Raw genomic sequence first — 19,960 nt, forward strand, 5'->3', positions numbered from 1 at the left:
GACTGACGTGGAGACGTTCAACAGACTATATAGTAGACTAGATACAGAGACTGACGTGGAGATGTTCAACAGACTATATAGTAGACTAGATACAGAGACTGACGTGGAGACGTTCAACAGACTATGTAGTAGACTAGATACAGAGACTGACGTGGAGGCGTTCAACAGACTATATAGTAGACTAGATACAGAGCCTGACGTGGAGACGATCAACAGACTATATAGTAGACTAGATACAGAGACTGACGTGGAGACGTTCAACAGACTATATAGTAGACTAGATACAGAGGCTGACGTGGAGACGTTCAACAGACTATAGTAGACTAGATACAGAAACTGACGTGGAGACGTTCAACAGACTATAGTAGACTAGAAACAGAGACTGACGTGGAGACGTTCAACAGACTATATAGTAGACTAGATACAGAGGCTGACGTGGAGACGTTCAACAGACTATATAGTAGACTAGATACAGAGACTGACGTGGAGACGTTCAACAGACTATAGTAGACTAGATACAGAGGCTGACGTGGAGACGTTCAACAGACTATATAGTAGACTAGATACAGAGACTGACGTGGAGACGTTCAACAGACTATAGTAGACTAGATACAGAGGCTGACGTGGAGACGTTCAACAGACTATATAGTAGACTAGATACAGAGGCTGACGTGGATATGTTCAACAGACTATATAGTAGACTAGATACAGAGACTGACGTGGAGACGTTCAACAGACTATATAGTAGACTAGATACAGAGGCTGACGTGGAGACGTTCAACAGACTATATAGTAGACTAGATACAGAGACTGACGTGGAGACGTTCAACAGACTATATAGTAGACTAGATACAGAGGCTGACGTGGAGACGATCAACAGACTATATAGTAGACTAGATACAGAGACTGACGTGGAGACGTTCAACAGACTATATAGTAGACTAGATACAGAGACTGACGTGGAGACGTTCAACAGACTATATAGTAGACTAGATACAGAGGCTGACGTGGAGACGTTCAACAGACTATATAGTAGACTAGATACAGAGGCTGACGTGGAGACGTTCAACAGACTATATAGTAGACTAGATACAGAGGCTGACGTGGAGACGTTCAACAGACTATATAGTAGACTAGATACAGAGACTGACGTGGAGATGTTCAACAGACTATAGTAGACTAGATACAGAGGCTGACGTGGAGACGTTCAACAGACTATATAGTAGACTAGATACAGAGACTGACGTGGAGACGTTCAACAGACTATATAGTAGACTAGATACAGAGGCTGACGTGGAGACGTTCAACAGACTATATAGTAGACTAGATACAGAGACTGACGTGGAGACGTTCAACAGACTATATAGTAGACTAGATACAGAGGCTGACGTGGAGACGTTCAACAGACTATAGTAGACTAGATACAGAGACTGACGTGGAGACGTTCAACAGACTATATAGTAGACTAGATACAGAGACTGACGTGGAGACGTTCAACAGACTATATAGTAGACTAGATACAGAGACTGACGTGGAGACGTTCAACAGACTATATAGTAGACTAGATACAGAGACTGACGTGGAGACGTTCAACAGACTATATAGTAGACTAGATACAGAGGCTGACGTGGAGACGTTCAACAGACTATATAGTAGACTAGATACAGAGACTGACGTGGAGACGTTCAACAGACTATATAGTAGACTAGATACAGAGGCTGACGTGGAGACGTTCAACAGACTATATAGTAGACTAGATTCAGAGGCTGACGTAGAGACGTTCAACAGACTATATAGTAGACTAGATACAGAGGCTGACGTGGAGATGTTCAACAGACTATATAGTAGACTAGATACAGAGGCAGACGTGGAGACGTTCAACAGACTATATAGTAGACTAGATACAGAGACTGACGTGGAGACGTACAACAGACTATATAGTAGACTAGATACAGAGGCTGACGTGGAGACGTTCAACAGACTATATAGTAGACTAGATACAGTGGCTGACTTGGAGACGTTCAACAGACTATATAGTAGACTAGATACAGAGACTGACGTGGAGACGTTCAACAGATTCTATAGTAGACTAGATACAGAGACTGACGTGGAGACGTTCAACAGACTATATAGTAGACTAGATACAGAGACTGACGTTGAGACGTTCAACAGACTATATAGTAGACTAGATACAGAGACTGACGTGGAGACGTTCAACAGACTATATAGTAGACTAGATACAGAGACTGACGTGGAGATGTTCAACAGACTATATAGTAGACTAGATACAGAGACTGACGTGGAGACGTTCAACAGACTATGTAGTAGACTAGATACAGAGACTGACGTGGAGGCGTTCAACAGACTATATAGTAGACTAGATACAGAGCCTGACGTGGAGACGATCAACAGACTATATAGTAGACTAGATACAGAGACTGACGTGGAGACGTTCAACAGACTATATAGTAGACTAGATACAGAGGCTGACGTGGAGACGTTCAACAGACTATAGTAGACTAGATACAGAAACTGACGTGGAGACGTTCAACAGACTATAGTAGACTAGAAACAGAGACTGACGTGGAGACGTTCAACAGACTATATAGTAGACTAGATACAGAGGCTGACGTGGAGACGTTCAACAGACTATATAGTAGACTAGATACAGAGACTGACGTGGAGACGTTCAACAGACTATAGTAGACTAGATACAGAGGCTGACGTGGAGACGTTCAACAGACTATATAGTAGACTAGATACAGAGACTGACGTGGAGACGTTCAACAGACTATAGTAGACTAGATACAGAGGCTGACGTGGAGACGTTCAACAGACTATATAGTAGACTAGATACAGAGGCTGACGTGGATATGTTCAACAGACTATATAGTAGACTAGATACAGAGACTGACGTGGAGACGTTCAACAGACTATATAGTAGACTAGATACAGAGGCTGACGTGGAGACGTTCAACAGACTATATAGTAGACTAGATACAGAGACTGACGTGGAGACGTTCAACAGACTATATAGTAGACTAGATACAGAGGCTGACGTGGAGACGATCAACAGACTATATAGTAGACTAGATACAGAGACTGACGTGGAGACGTTCAACAGACTATATAGTAGACTAGATACAGAGACTGACGTGGAGACGTTCAACAGACTATATAGTAGACTAGATACAGAGGCTGACGTGGAGACGTTCAACAGACTATATAGTAGACTAGATACAGAGGCTGACGTGGAGACGTTCAACAGACTATATAGTAGACTAGATACAGAGGCTGACGTGGAGACGTTCAACAGACTATATAGTAGACTAGATACAGAGACTGACGTGGAGATGTTCAACAGACTATAGTAGACTAGATACAGAGGCTGACGTGGAGACGTTCAACAGACTATATAGTAGACTAGATACAGAGACTGACGTGGAGACGTTCAACAGACTATATAGTAGACTAGATACAGAGGCTGACGTGGAGACGTTCAACAGACTATATAGTAGACTAGATACAGAGACTGACGTGGAGACGTTCAACAGACTATATAGTAGACTAGATACAGAGGCTGACGTGGAGACGTTCAACAGACTATAGTAGACTAGATACAGAGACTGACGTGGAGACGTTCAACAGACTATATAGTAGACTAGATACAGAGACTGACGTGGAGACGTTCAACAGACTATATAGTAGACTAGATACAGAGACTGACGTGGAGACGTTCAACAGACTATAGTAGACTAGATACAGAGGCTGACGTGGAGACGTTCAACAGACTATATAGTAGACTAGATACAGAGGCTGACGTGGAGACGTTCAACAGTCTATATAGTAGACTAGATACAGAGGCTGACGTAGAGATGTCACCCGTTTCAGTCCGTCATATAACCCAGAGGTGTTATGTGTGTGAGAGTGGTAATACAGAGCAGTCCTTCTGGTATACCATTAGATGAGAGGATAAAATGACATCATGGAGTGGTCTGTTCTCCAATTGATATGTCATACAGAGACGGCGATATCTCTTATAATGCAGTCCTCCGTCCCTACTGTTCTAATGATTTCGTGCCTCTTCAGACTGGATATTAAGACACACGGTCTACACAGCCTAGAGGTTAAATGACTTCAGTCCTCTCTTGAGAGAGTTGTAGCATCTGTAATCATTTGATCATCATGACCATCCTGTCCTCCCCGTCTGTAAAGTGGGATCACTGTACAGTAATTCACAAACAAGAGAACATAATCATTTGATGATGGGGAGTTACCGGGGTGATAGACGACTAAATCCCTCTCCATGGTGAAGGAAGTTTCTGATGAACTTCCCCAACGGCATGCAGCCCAGACCAGGCTTTGTGGGATCTAGCGCCGACTACATTGATTCTCCCAAGATCAATACTTCAAAACATTTTAATTATTAAACGGCCACCTTGTACCTATGTTTGTCCTCTGTAGTTGCGTTCCTTTCCTGGAATCTATACTTTTTCAATAAACGTTAATCAAATATAACCACAGACTGTTTGCTCATTGCTGTTGCTCTAAGAAGGCAATTCAGCACAAATGCACATGTGCCAATTGAATCTCAACAACTAAACAGTCGGTGGTGATATTTGATTCATGTTTATTGAAAAGGGATGGATATCAGCAAACAAAGAAAGGAACGCAACTACAGACAACATCCTCCTCCTCCATCCCTCTCCAGCCCTCTTATCCTCCTCCATCCCTCTCCAGCCCTCTTATCCTCCTCCATCCCTCTCCAGCCCTCTTATCCTCCTCCATCCCTCTCCAGCCCTCTTATCCTCCTCCATTCCTCTCCAGCCCTCTTATCCTCCTCCATCCCACTCCAGCCCTCTTATCCTCCTCCATCCCTCTCCAGCCCTCTTATCCTCCTCCATCCCTCTCCAGCCCTCTTATCCTCCTCCATTCCTCTCCAGCCCTCTTATCCTCCTCCATCCCTTTCCAGCCCTCTTATCATCCTCCATCCCTCTCCAGCACTCTTATCCTCCTCCATCCCTCTCCAGCCCTCTTATCCTCCTCCATCCCTCTCTAGCCCTCTTATCCTCCTCCATCCCTCTCCAGCCCTCTTATCCTCCTCCATCCCTCTCCAGCACTCTTATCCTCCTCCATCCCTCTCCAGCACTCTTATCCTCCTCCATCCCTCTCTATACTTCTCCATCCCTCTCCATCCTCCTCCATCCCTCTCTATCCATCCTCCTCTATCCCTCTCCAGCCCTCTTATCCTCCTCCATCCCTCTCCAGCCCTCTTATCCTCCTCCATCCCTCTCCAGCCCTCTTATCCTCCTCTATCCCTCTCCAGCCCTCTTATCCTCCTCTATCCCTCTCTATACTTCTCCATCCCTCTCCAGCCCTCTTATCCTCCTCCATCCCTCTCTATACTCCTCCATCCCTCTCCAGCCCTCTTATCCTCCTCTATCCCTCTCTATACTTCTCCATCCCTCTCCAGCCCTCTTATCCTCCTCCATCCCTCTCTATACTCCTCCATCCGTCTCCAGCCCTCTTATCCTCCTCTATCCCTCTCTATACTTCTCCATCCCTCTCCATCCTCCTCCATCCCCCTCCATCCACCTCCATCCCTCTGTATCCCTCTGTATCCCTCTCCATCCATCCTCCTCATCCCTCTCCATCCTCCTCCATCCCTCTCCATCCTCCTCCATCCCTCTAAATCCCTCTCAATCCTCATCCTCCATCCCTCTCCATCCTCCTCCATCCCTCTCCATCCTCCTCCATCCCTCTATATCCCTCTCAATCCTCATCCTCCATCCCTCTCCATCCTCCTCTATCCCTCTTCATCCTCCTCCACCCCTCTATATCCCTCTCAATCCTCATCCTCCATCCCTCTCCATCCTCCGCCATCCCTCTCCATCCCTCTACTGCCCTCTCCCTCCCTCCCCCTCCATCCCTCTATACCCCTCTCTATCCCTCTCCATCCTCCTCCATCCCTCTCCATCCCTCTCCATAGTTTGGTCAGCCAGGCAGCGACAGGGGACCGTGAGGCTGAAGGATGGATCTCCACTGATGGCTTTTTAAAGAGGCCTGCATGGCCATGTGTGTCGCTACATGGATTTAATGGTTGTAGAAAACCATTGGGAATCATCATGGGTCAGATCTGTCTCGGTAGAAAACCATTGGGAATCATCATGGGTCAGATCTGTCTCCGTTAGCTTTAAATGTCTTCCTGCACTATTAGAGATGACTATTCTGGGTGAAATCTGTCAAGGCTCGGTCGTGTGTGTGTGTCTCTCTCTGTGTGTGTATGTGTATCTGTGTGTGTGTATGTGTATTTGTGTGAAGCTGAAGGAGTGAGGCTAGATGAAAGGGTGCGGGGGTCCTTGATGTTCTCTGCAGTGAGAAGCCAGTGTGATCATACAACACCAGAGAGGAGAGAGGAAACATCGTAGGCCCCCAACACACACACACACTAGATGTTTGATGAGGCTGAGAAGCCTCATGGAGGGTCTGACAAATCCCCCACTGATGTGCCAGTATATATATACATCAAGCCTTAATGAGGGGAGAGGAGAGGAGAGGAGAGGAGAGGAGAGGAGAGGAGAGGAGAGGAGAGGAGAGGAGAGGAGAGGAGAGGAGAGGAGAGGAGAGGAGAGGAGAGGAGAGGCAGCAGCATGTGAGTGGAGGAGGAGGAGGAGAGGGTTGGTTGGATCAACTGTGAGAGCTCTCCAAACCTTGTGATTGACAGGTCCCTAGGGACCGCCCCCCCCTCGTTTAACCTGTTATGGATAGGGGCCAGTATTTTCACGGCCGGATAAAAAACGTACCCGATTTAATCTGATTATTACTCCTGTCCAGAAACTAGAATATGCATATAATTATTAGCTTTGGATAGAAAACACTCCAAAGTTTCTAAAACTGTTTGAATGGTGTCTGTGAGTATAACAGAACTCATTTGGCAGGCCAAAACCTGAGAAGATTCTGTACAGGAAGTACCCTGTCTGACCATTTCTTGGCCTTCTTGATCATCTCTATCCAAAACAGGGGATCTCTGCTGTTACGTGACACTTCCTACGGCTCCCATAGGCTCTCAGAAGGCGGCAAAAAGCTGAATGGTGGCTTTGCAGGCCCTGGCTGGAAAACATTAGCGCATTCTGATAGTGGTCGATCAAAGAACAGAGACTGGAGGCGCGTGGAGGCGACCCCATGTTTTTATTCTTTCGTCTTTGAACGAAAACAACGTCTCCCGGTCGGAATATTATCGCTTTTTTACAAGAAAAATAGCATAAAAATTGATTTTAAACAGCGGTTGACATGCTTCGAAGTACGGTAATGGAATATTTCGATTTTTTTTGTCACGAAACGCGTCGGGCGCGTAACCCTTCGTCACCCTTGGATAGTGTCTTGAACGCACGAACAAAACGCCGCTATTTGGATATAACTATGGATTATTTTGAACCAAACCAACATTTGTTATTGAAGTAGAAGTCCTGGGAGTGCATTCTGACGAAGAACAGCAAAGGTACTCAAATTTTTCTTATAGTAAATCTGAGTTTGGTGAGGGTCAAACTTGGTGGGTGTCAAAATAGCTAGCCTGTGATGGCGTGCTATCTACTCAGAATATTGCAAAATGTGCTTTCACCGAAAAGCTATTTTAAAATCGGACACCTCGATTGCATAAAGGAGTTCTGTATCTATAATTCTTAAAATAATTGTTATGTTTTTTGTGAACGTTTATCGTGAGTAATTTAGTAAATTCACCGGAAGTGTTCGGTGGGAATGCTAGTTCTGAATGTCACATGCTAATGTAAAAAGCTGGTTTTTGATATAAATATGAACTTGATTGAACAAAACATGCATGTATTGTATAACATAATGTCCTAGGCGTGTCATCTGATGAAGATCATCAAAGGTTAGTGCTGCATTTAGCTGTGGTTTTGTTTTTTGTGACATTATATGCTAGCTTGAAAAATGGGTGTCTGATTATTTCTGGCTGGGTACTCTGCTGACATAATCTAATGTTTTGCTTTCGCTGTGTGGTTAGATAAAGGAGAGTCTTGTCTTTAAAATGGTGTAAAATAGTCATATGTTTGAAAAATAGAAGTTTTTGGATTTTTGAGGAATTTGTAATTCGCGCCACGACTATCATTGGATATTGGAGCAGGTGTTCCGCTAGCGGAACGTCTAGATGTATTAATGCTCCTTCACATGTCAGCAAAGTATAGAGTTGATTACGCTAGAGAGCCATCTCAGTGTGTGTGTGTGTGTGTGTGTGTGTGTGTGTGTGTGTGTGTGTGTGTGTGTGTGTGTGTGTGTGTGTGTGTGTGTGTGTGTGTGTGTGTGTGTGTGTGCGCTTGACAAGAATCCTTTGAATTCCTCCTGAGACTCTGATACAATACTGTATTAAAGTGTGAAGGTGAGAGAGAGGTTATGACAATGTCATCCAAGATTAGGGGTGTTACATCACTTGGTTGCTTTCCCACAGGGTCTCCTTCCTTGTGTTGCAAGGGCTCTTCAGACCCACTGTAGATGGAAACCACATCTCTTGAAGACTAGGAAGCAGTCTTTAATGATCTTTAATGTAATGCACATGTAAAATATCTCTGTGGTGAAACATTGTGCCAAATGCCCCATCTCTCGTATTACCAGATTCTCTACAGAAAACACTCTTTTAGATTAATTTCCATTTCAAAGCCAATAGCGGATGAAATTGTGGATTTCAAGTGGGATGATGAATATGGAGACAACATATAGTACACATCATACCCCTAACCCACATTATACCCCTAACCCACATCATACCCCAAACCCACATCATAACCCTAACCCACACCATAACCCTAACCCACATCATAACCCTAACCCACACCATAACCCTAACCCGCACCATAACCCTAACCCTAACCCACACCATAACCCTAACCCACACCATAACCCTAACCCACACCATAACCCTAACCCACATCATAACCCTAACCCACACCATAACCCTAACCCACATCATACCCCTAACCCACACCATAACCCTAACCCCTAACCCGCACCATAACCCTAACTCACATCATAACCCTAACCCACATCATAAACCTAACCCACATCATACCCTAACCCACTTCATAACCCTAACTCACATCATAACCCTAACCCACATCATAAAACCTAACGCACACCATACCCTAACCCGCATCATAACCCTAACCCACATCATAACCCTAACCCGCATGATAACCCTAACCCGCATCATAACCCCAACCCGCATCATAACCCCAACCCGCATCATAACCCTAACCCACATCATAACCCTAACCCGCATCATAACCCCAACCCGCATCATAACCCCAACCCGCATCATACCCCTAACCCACATCATACCCCTAACCCACACCATAACCCTAACCCACACCACAACTCTAACCCACACCATAACCCTAACCCACATCATACCCCTAACCCACACCATAACCCTAACCCGCACCATAACCCTAACTCACACCATACCCTAACCCACATCATAAACCTAACCCACACCATACCCTAACCCACATCATAACCCTAACTCACATCATAACCCTAACCCACATCATAACCCTAACCCACACCATAACCCTAACCCACATCAATCGCCCTAACCCACACCATAACCCTAACCCGCACCATAACCCTAACTCACATCATAACCCTAACCCACATCATAAACCTAACCCACACCATACTCTAACCCACATCATAACCCTAACTCACATCATAACCCTAACCCACATCATAAACCTAACCCACATCATACCCCTAAGTCACATCATAACCCTAACCCACATCATAACCCTAACCCACATCATACCCCTAACCCGCATGATAACCCTAACCCGCATCATAACCCCAACCCGCATCATAACCCCAACCCGCATCATAACCCCAACCCACATCATACCCCTAACCCACATCCCTAGCACACTGGCAGAGCTCCAGTAAAGGACTAATGTATTTATAATGAGGGATACCTGGAGAAAATCCAACAAGCTCTCACAGTCTCAAATCAGAATTAGACGTTCATCCATGTTTCTCAAATTTTGAACTGTTCCAAACATCAAATTCCGAAGTGTTTAAGGTTAAGTTTAGGCATTAACTCTGAATGGTTAAGGTTAGGGTTTAGGTTTGGGAATTATGTGATTATATTAATTCATATACCAGTATAGGATATTAGCCCACACAGCCTACAAGATGTCCATTCATTGTTTCACATTTTGTTTTGTTTCAGTAAAATGCTAGGCTACTGTTCAATAGGCCCAAGCATTTTTAATTGCTCACGAGAAGCGTAATTGCTCAATACATTTTAAAGAGGAAAAAGAAAACTGTAGAGCGAATTTTAGAGTTGGGTGCCGCCCTCAGATGTTCACTTTATCACAAATAGTCAGGCCTGTTGCGGATGGGTTATCATCAATTGCAGGTGGGTGGGGGTGAACAAAGAGCTGACCCGCGCATCACTAGCTTACGGTGCACCGGGGGCCTCCCACTCCTCTTTCTATTCTGGTTAGAGCCAGTTTGCGCTTTTCTGTGAAGGGAGTAGTTCACAGCGTTGTACGTGATCTTAAGTTTCTTGGCAATTTCTCGCATGGAATAACCTTAATTTCTCAGAACAAGAATAGACTGATGAGTTTCAGAAGAAAGTTCTTTGTTTCTGGCCATTTTGAGCCTGTAATTGAACCAACAAATGCTGATGCTCCAGATACTCAACTAGTCTAAAGGCGAACAGTTTTATTGCTTCTTTAATCAGAACAACAGTTTTCAGCTGTGCTAATGTAATTGCTAAAGGGTTTTCTAATGATCAATTAGCCTTTTTAAATAATAAACTTGGATTAGCTAACACTACGTGCCATTGGAACACAGGAGTGATGGTTCTGATAATGGGCCTCTGTACGCCTATGTAGGTATTCCATAAAGAATCAGCCGTTTCCAGCTACAATAGTCATTTACAACATTAACAATGTCTACACTGTATTTCTGATCAATTTGATGTTATTTTAATAGACAAAAAAATTGCATTTCTTTCAAAAATAAGTGACCCCAAAAGTTTAACAGTAGTTTATGTAAATTACTCGAATGTGGCTTTTTTTGAGGTCAATAACTCTGATAAATAGCTTCATTACGGGCAACGAAACCTATTGTTCTCATTCAAATTAATTATAGAAATCTTCCTGCTCTCCCTCTCAAGCTGAACAGGATATCAGTAGGCCTAGTCCGCTTGCATAGATATTGCATTTTTTGGGGACAAATTGATTCGCCTCCTGAAGTGCCACCCACCGTACACAGCACAGTCATTGGGAATGCCTATCCAATGCAGTGTGTAATGCAATGTAGCCTAGTTGTATATACAGCATCCCAGCAGCAAAAAAACTTGGGAAGGAAGTACATTTGCTTAGAAATATAACTTTTCCCTGCCGTCACGTTGGTATGAAGAGACAGGTGCAGGAATGCGTAATACATTTTTTTATTATACCCCAAATTACAGCGTGGAGTGTAAAGGCACGGGGACGAAGACCAAACAAACATGTAACAAAACACAGGGTTGAAACCCAAACAAAAGAGCGAGGAGTACCTCGAATAAATAACACACGCACACAATGATTAACACATGGGACTAGCCCGTAATCATCTGTTCAATCCACAAGGGCACGAAAGCCCAAAACACACAGCACATGTACTCACACGCACCAACGGACATAGTAACAATAATCGTCAGCACCATGGTGAACAAAGGGCACATATATACAAATACAATCAGTGGGAATAGGGGCCAGGTGTGCACAATGAAATCCAGAGGGATCCGTGACACCTGTGTGTCTCCGAACATGCTCTTAGTATAGCCTATATTATAGGCCAGCCTTTCTCAAACTGGTTTGTGCCAGAGGTGTTTTCAACAGCCAGTCTGCTGCGATATTTAGATTTTGTTGCAGCAAGTATCAGCCTGGTGTTCCCATATCTGTTTGTGTTGTAGACCTATAGCAAACTTCTATTGTTGTTATATTTCAATGACCCTGGGAGTTGAAAAGACAGCACAAAGAGATCTGGAACCAGAAGCTGGTATTTCATAAGTATGTAGAAGGAAAGGGGATTCATGTCTTCCTCTCATTAAAATGAGCGCAGGCCTTGGTCACAGGAACCAGTGACAAGCTGTGAGTCTCTTCAGTGCTGGTGAACGGATTACACATCCACTGCTTTCCCGGGCGTGGATCAGATTGTGAGGAGAAGTAATCCTCGAATTTGAGTAGAGTTTCGCTCAGATGTGACCCCATCAATGTAGACATGTGATCCATGTCTACATCACCCACATCAACCACAGTTGAGAATAGATGGGAGAAAATGTCTCTATCCACTTTGTCTCTCCAGGTGCCCAGCTTTTTCTTGAAATCGGCAATTTTATTGTATGTTTGGAAAATGTCACCTGCATGGTTTTGGTTGAGCAGTCGACTCGTCCGTAGGCCTACAGATCCCGATACAATGGTCTCATTGTAATCCATGTCCCGTTACGTACTCGTTCAGAACACAGAATATTTCACCTGTAGTTTTATTCTGAGGCAACTCTCTGCAAGAAAGACATTCTTCATATATATGTAGCTAATATATACAAGAAGTGGCATTTGAAATGTCAGCCGTCTCATCTAATTGGATTACAAACCAATTTGATGTGCGGCCTCTGTCTAAAACCTCCATGTGATTCTATATCATCTGCCAGATCCTGGATTCTACGCGTGACAGTGTCATTGGAACGTGGGATTTCACTGATCTTTGTAGCAGCAGCTAAAACCTCTGGGCAAGCATCCACGACCGAGGGCATGACCAGCTTTTCTACTATAGTGAAAGGAGCCTGGCACTAGGAAATGCTATGAGAGAGGAAGTACGAAGCCTTCAGTAAACTCTCATTGTCTGTGAAATTATTGTGCAGCATTTTTGTTTGTTTGGTTTGAAATAAATAAATAATGGTCTGTTTTATCCTTGAGATATGGAAGCTTTGCTTCTAAATGTCTGCGTATTTTCGATGGCTTCATAGCATATCGGCTGAGGCAAGTCTGACATATCACACAGACTGGGTTTGGTGGGCAGCTGTTCTTTGAAACAAATCCAGGGAGAGAGAGAGAGAGAGAGAGAGAGAGAGAGCGTGCAGGCTGAGCAGCAGGGCTAGCTTGTGTGTGTGTGTGTGTGTGTGTGTGTGTGTGTGTGTGTGTGTGTGTGTGTGTGTGTGTGTGTGTGTGTGTGTGTGTGTGTGTGTGTGTGTGTGTGTGTGTGTGTGTTTGGTGTAGCTATAATTAGTCATGGCAACACAATTTGTTTACTGCTGCATACATAGTTCAGCGCATTGCACAAGTAGTTCACTGGTCCTATTTATTTGAGTCAAATATGCCACAGACCACAAAAAAATACAAATCATATTGAAGATAAATATGCTGCAGACTGGAAAGCATTCCTCCACAGACCGGGATTTGAGAAAGGCTTGTATAGGCTATGGATCATTTTAGTGAGACCACACTGGGCTCACTTGATATTGTGCTCCCAGCAGAAAATCAGCGATGAGGGGCATCATCGGGCACACATTAAATAATATAATAAGCAACTAATTATCAAACCCTGAGAAATATAACATTTTATTGATTACAAATTACATGACCCTGCCCTGGACAAAAAAAAAAAAAAAATACTAAACCTTCCCCATGACCAAAATGTAAAAAGCATGACCCTCCCTCATTTTCTTCTGGGTAACTATTGTGTAACCTAAGACAACTAGGTCTTCACATGTTCAATACTACAGCCTGGTCTCTGGACTCTCTCTCTCTCTCTCTCTCTCTCTCTCTGGTCTCTCGGTCTCTCTCTCTCTCTCTCTCTGGTCTCTCGGTCTCTCTCTCTCTCTCTGGTCTCTTGGTTTCTTGCTCTGGTCTCTCTCTCTCTCGCTCTCTCTGGACTCTCAGCCTCTCTCTCTCTCTGGTCTCTCAGTCACTCTCTCTCTCTGGTCTCTCAGTCTCTCGCACTCTCTCTGGTCTCTCGTGTTTCTCTCTCTGGTCTCTCAGTCTCTCTCCCCCTCTCCCTCTCCTTCTCTCTCCCTCCCTCACTCTCTCTCGTTCTCTCTCCCTCTCTTTTTCATTGATTTATTCCAAGCCTAATTGGTATGAAGTCATCACCAGGTTTGGAGTGAGAGACCTCTCCAGGTACTCTGAACCTGCAAGCTTACAGAGACGTTTCCAAATGTCATGCCTTTCACTGTCTCATCTCCTCTCTTCCCTGCTTGTCCCACTCCATGTTCCACCTAACCTTTTCATTAGCTCACATCTGCCGAGCATGGAGATATGTGTCCAATGGAATATAGGTAGGGAAGGGGTCTGACAGCTGAGAGGCTTCGTCCACAATGGCACCCTGTTCCCTACATAGTGCATTACTTTTGACCAGAGCCCCCTAACTTTGCCCACCCCTGATCTAGGGAATGGTGTGCCATTTGGTTCCAGGGACTTCCTAATGCCGCACAAGGGGGTCACAAAAAAGGTTGGAGAAGCAAATTCTGGATGAAATGCATTGTTATTTAGGAGTAAAACCTGGATCAAACGCATCATTCGTATGGAGTTTTCTCTGAGACGTTTATAGAATGATGAATTGATTCCTGTGGAGGTTTGAGTACATTGTGAGGGTAGTTACGGAAGGTGTTCCTGATGTAGCTACTGTTCTACAGAGGGAGGTCTCCGGACATATCAGAATGCGTGTTAAACATCAATGACCAGTAGGGAAAACCTATAGGGACTCAAGTTAGCAAGTATGGAGTATTGTGGACGGCTTTTTTCTTTGGAACTCTTATTCACTGGAGCAATAAGTGTTATTATGTGTTTTCAGCGTTTCCTGTTCACTGTTGTTGTTATGGTAATGCAATGTCTGCCATGCCATGGTCAGTCCTGCTATAATTGCCCCTTGCGGACCAATAAAGCATATTGAAGTGAATTGGCTTGAATAAAAGCACAGCCAGACGCTGAAGATGGATGAATTGGATGGATGGACTGTTAGATTAACGGAGGAATGGATGGATGGACTACTGGATTAACAGAGGAATGGATGGACTGTTGGATTAACAGAGGAATAGATGGACTGTTGGATTAACAGAGGAATGGATAGACGGACTGTTGGATTAACAAAGGAATGGATGGACTGTTGGATTAACAGAGGAATGGATAGATGGACTGTTGGATTAACAGAGGAATGGATAGATGGACTATTGGATTAACAGAGGAATGGATGGACTGTTGGATTAACAAAGGAATGGATGAACTGTTGGATTAACAGAGGAATGGATGGACTGTTGGATTACCAGAGGAATGGATGGATGGGCTGTTGGATTAACAGAGGAATGGATAGATGGACTGTTGGATTAACAGAGGAACGGATGGGCTGTTGGATTAACAGAGGAATGGATGGACTGTTGGTTTAACAGAGAAATGGATAGACGGACTGTTGGATTAACAGAGGAATAGATGGACTGTTGGATTAACAGAGGAATGGATGGACTGTTGGATTAACAGAGGAATGGATGGATGGACTGTTGGATTAACAGAGGAATGGATGGACTGTTGGATTAACAAAGGAATGGATGGACTGTTGGATTAACAGAGGAATGGATGGATGGACTGTTGGATTAACAGAGGAATGGATGGACTGTTGGATTACCAGATACATTGATGGATGGGCTGTTGGATTAACAGAGGAATGGATAGATGGACTGTTGGATTAACAGAGGAATGGATGGGCTGTTGGATTAACAGAGGAATGATAGATGGACTGTTGGATTAACAGAGGAATGGATGGGCTGTTGGATTAACAGAGGAATGGATGGCCTATTGGATTAACATAGGAATGGATGAATGGACTGTTGTATTACCAGATAAATTGATGGATGGGCTGTTGGATTAACAGAGGAATGGATGGACTGTTGGTTTAACAGAGAAATGGATGGATGGGCTGTTGGATTAACAGAGGAATGGATGGCCTATTGGATTAACATAGGAATGGATGAATGGACTGTTGGATTAATAACCTGTTGGGGCTCGGGGGCAGTATTGAGACCTTTTGAAAAAAATATGTGCCCATTTTTAACTGCCTCCTACACCAACTCAGAAGCTAGGATATGCATATTATTAACACATTCGGATAGAAAACACTCTGAATTTTCTAAAACAGTTTGAATGGTGTCTGTAAGTATAACAAAACTCATATTGCAGGCAAAAACCTGTGAAAAATAGATAAAAAAAAAATGTGAATTTTGTGACTGTACTATTTAGTGTCATTGTTTTATAGATACCATAGTGAGAAAGGATTCATTTCGCAACACCTACGGCTTCCACTAGATGTCAACGATCTTTATAAAGTTGTTTGAAGCGTCTATGATAAACAGAGAGCAAATTAGAATCCAAGGAAGTTGACATGTCATCACTTCATTTTTTTGCGCCTGCGCATAAATCTGAGAAACGTGAGTTTGTCATCATTTTTTATCTAGACATAGGATAGGTTGTGTGAAAATATTACTGATGTTTAACGTTAAAAATGGACCAAAAGATTAATGCTAAACAACATTTGACATGTTTGAACGAACATAAATAGATTATTTACTAGTTTTTTTTTAGCTTTTCGGCGTGATTTTACCAGCCCCCCACCACGTTTTGTGGGAGCATAATGAACGCTGAGTACTTGGTGTTATTTGGACATAAATTATGAACTTTGTCAAAAGAAACCACATTTGTTCCGGACCTGGGATGCCTTCCGGACCTGGGATGCCTGCCTTCTGATGGAGATAATCAAAGGTAAGGGGATATTTACAATGTTATTATCGATTTTAGATGATGCTAACTGTATAGCATAGCCTGTTGTTCTTAGCATAGCACCCCGTTTATTGCAAAATGTGATTTCCCAGTAAAGTTATTTTGAGATCTGGCCATTCGGTAGCAATTACGAGATGATAATATATTATTCTTTGAATGACAATATTATAATTTACCAATGTTTTCGAATAGTAATTTTGTTATGTTCACCGGAAGCATTTCAGAGAAGAAAAAAATCTGAATTTCACGCTACTGTAAAATGCTGTTTTTGGATATAAATATGAACTTGATGGAACAAAAAATGCATGTATTGTATAACATAATGTCCTAGGAGTGTCATCTGATGGAGATTGACAAAAGTTAGTGCATAATTCAAGCTGGTTTCTGCTTTTGGTGACGCCTGACCTTGAATTGAAAATGGATGTTTGTACTTTTGTGGCTATGTACTGTCCTAACATAATCTAACTTTATGCTTTTGCCGTAAAGCCTCTTTGAAAATCGAACAATGTGGTTAGATTAAGGAGATGTTTATCATTTAAATTGTGTAAAATAGTTGATTGTTTGAGAAATTGAAATGATTAGATTTTTGATGTTTTGAATTTCCAGCCTTGTTAGCAATCCCAGCTCGGGGTTCATTGCTAACCTGTAGCCCCAACAGGTTTTAACAGAGAAATGGATAGACAGACTGTTGGATTAACATAGGAATGGATGAATGGACTGTTGGATTAACGGAGGAATGGATTGACTGTTGGATTAACGGACGGATGGATGGATTGTGAAGACAAAGAGACAGATGCTCCATGTCTGTGAGAGTCCCCTGGACAGGTACTGTATATGTACTAGTGATCCATGGAGTATTCAGCCCATGTGTGTGTGTGTGTGTGTGTGTGTGTGTGTGTGTGTGTGTGTGTGTGTGTGTGTGTGTGTGTGTGTGTGTGTGTGTGTGTGTGTGTGTGTGTGTGTGTGTGTGTGTGTGTGTTCGTTGCGTGTGTGTGTGTATTTGTGTGTGTATGTCTGTGTCTGAGTGTGTGTGTCTGTGTGTTTGTAAGTGTGTGTCTGTGCGTGTGTCTGTGTGTGTGTGTCTGTGTGTGTGTGTGTGTGTGTGTGTATTTATGTGTGTCTGTGTGTGTGTATTTGTGTGTGTGTGTGTGTGTGTGTCTGTGCGTGTGTGTATTCGTGTCTGTGTGTATGTGTGTGTATTCGTGTCTGTGTGTATGAGTGTGTATTCGTGTCTGTGTGTATGTGTATATGTTTCTCCAGGGCTGAAGAGCAGAGCTGTTCCCACCAGACGCCCACAAATCAAAGTAAAAGAGAACTCCCAGAGTTCCCTTGCTCTCCTCTCCAGCTCCTCAGCTCACGCCCACTCAGTATAACTTTAGCATTCAAGACCAGCAACGTGATAAGCAAAGCAAGCAAGCCTGATCGCTTTCAGAGAACACACACACGCCGTGCAATAATAAAGAATGTATGATCGCCTGAATTATTGACTAACGCCATTAAACATTCATTGATGTTATTGAAGAAATAGCTATGGCTGGTGACGGAAAAGTTACATTCTTCTACTAGAGCTGTCAGAGTGCGGTGAGGTATTTGTGGTAACTGGCCTTTAAATGGTTGTTATTGCGCTGTGTGTCCCTGACTCTCTTGCATGAGGATAAATGCTCCTGACCTCCTCTCTATATGCATGCAAACACGGGAGGAGAACAGCTCCAGGCTATCTGAAATCCTATCTATTATCCTGGACTGGTAATCTTAGATCGCACTCTGCACGTGTGCATAGGAATCACTAGGGCACCCGTTCTCATGGTAACAGCTTAATATATAAACACAATAATTAGAGTTTTCATGGTAACAGCTTAAAACATAATAACAATCATTTGGTGGGTGCTTATATTTGTCCTATTTCACACATGTACAAGTGTGTATTAATACGCATGTGTTGTTTTGCATATCCCAACTCTCCTTGAGACACCCTGGGAGAGTAGGGTGAGACACCCTGGGAGAGTGGGGTGAGACACCCTGGGAGAGTAGGGTGAGACACTCTGGGAGAGTGGGGTGAGACACCCTGGGAGAGTAGGGTGAGACACTCTGGGAGAGTGGGGTGAGACACCCTGGGAGAGTAGGGTGAGACACTCTGGGAGAGTGGGGTGAGACACCCTGGGAGAGTGGGGTCACGGCCAGGGTCAGCCATTATCAACGGTGACCCTGGAGCAATTAGGGTTATTAAGTGTCTTACAGCTTTTCACCTTGTTGGCTCAGCTTTCACACCCAATGCTCTTAACCACCAGGCTGTCTGCTACCTTCAGCTTAAACTTTACACCAGTGTCTTCCATTCTGCCCATGAATGAACAGGCACATTAGAGAATAACAGAGTCTTCCAGTCTGCCCATGAGTGAACAGGCACATGAGAGAATAACAGTGTCTTCCATTCTGCCCATGAGTGAACAGGCACATTAGAGAATAACAGTGTCTTCCATCCTGCCCATGAGTGAACAGGCACATTAGAGAATAACAGTGTCTTCCATTCTGCCCATGAGTGAACAGGCACATTAGAGAATAACAGTGTCTTCCATTCTGCCCATGAGTGAACAGGCACATTAGAGAATAACAGTGTCTTCCAGTCTGCCCATGAGTGAACAGGCACATTAGAGAATAACAGTGTCTTCCAGTCTGCCCATGAGTGAACAGGCACATTAGAGAATAACAGTACTTAGGGTTATTAAAACATAAAGATACAGTTGTGCTCCTCTTGGGTCAGATGCTGTATAGTCAATATAGATTCAGGAATATCTGAATTCAAGATGAATAAGCCTGTTAATAGCATTACATCATACCACAGCCTGGTAATAGCATTACATCATACCACAGCCTGGTAATAGTATTACATCATACCACAGCCTGGTAATAGCATTACATCATACCACAGCCTGGTAATAGCATTACATCATACCACAGCCTGGTAATAGCATTACATCATACCACAGCCTGGTAATAGCATTACATCATACCACAGCCTGGTAATAGCATTACATCATACCACAGCCTGGTAATAGCATTACATCATACCACAGCCTGGTAATAGTATTACATCATACCACAGCCTGGTAATAGCATTACATCATACCACAGCCTGGTAATAGCAT

General features: G+C 43.5%; 1 protein-coding gene across 1 annotated transcript in view; it reads right to left on the bottom strand.

The window, feature by feature from the left end:
- Positions 1-19,960, bottom strand: part of LOC106575569 (interleukin-1 receptor accessory protein-like 1) — a 401,023-nt gene that overhangs the window by 90,484 nt on the left and 290,579 nt on the right. The window lies entirely within an intron of this gene.

Source organism: Salmo salar, chromosome 17, assembly GCF_965601325.2.
Source record: "Salmo salar chromosome 17, fSalSal1, whole genome shotgun sequence".
Taxonomy (NCBI): domain Eukaryota; kingdom Metazoa; phylum Chordata; class Actinopteri; order Salmoniformes; family Salmonidae; genus Salmo; species Salmo salar.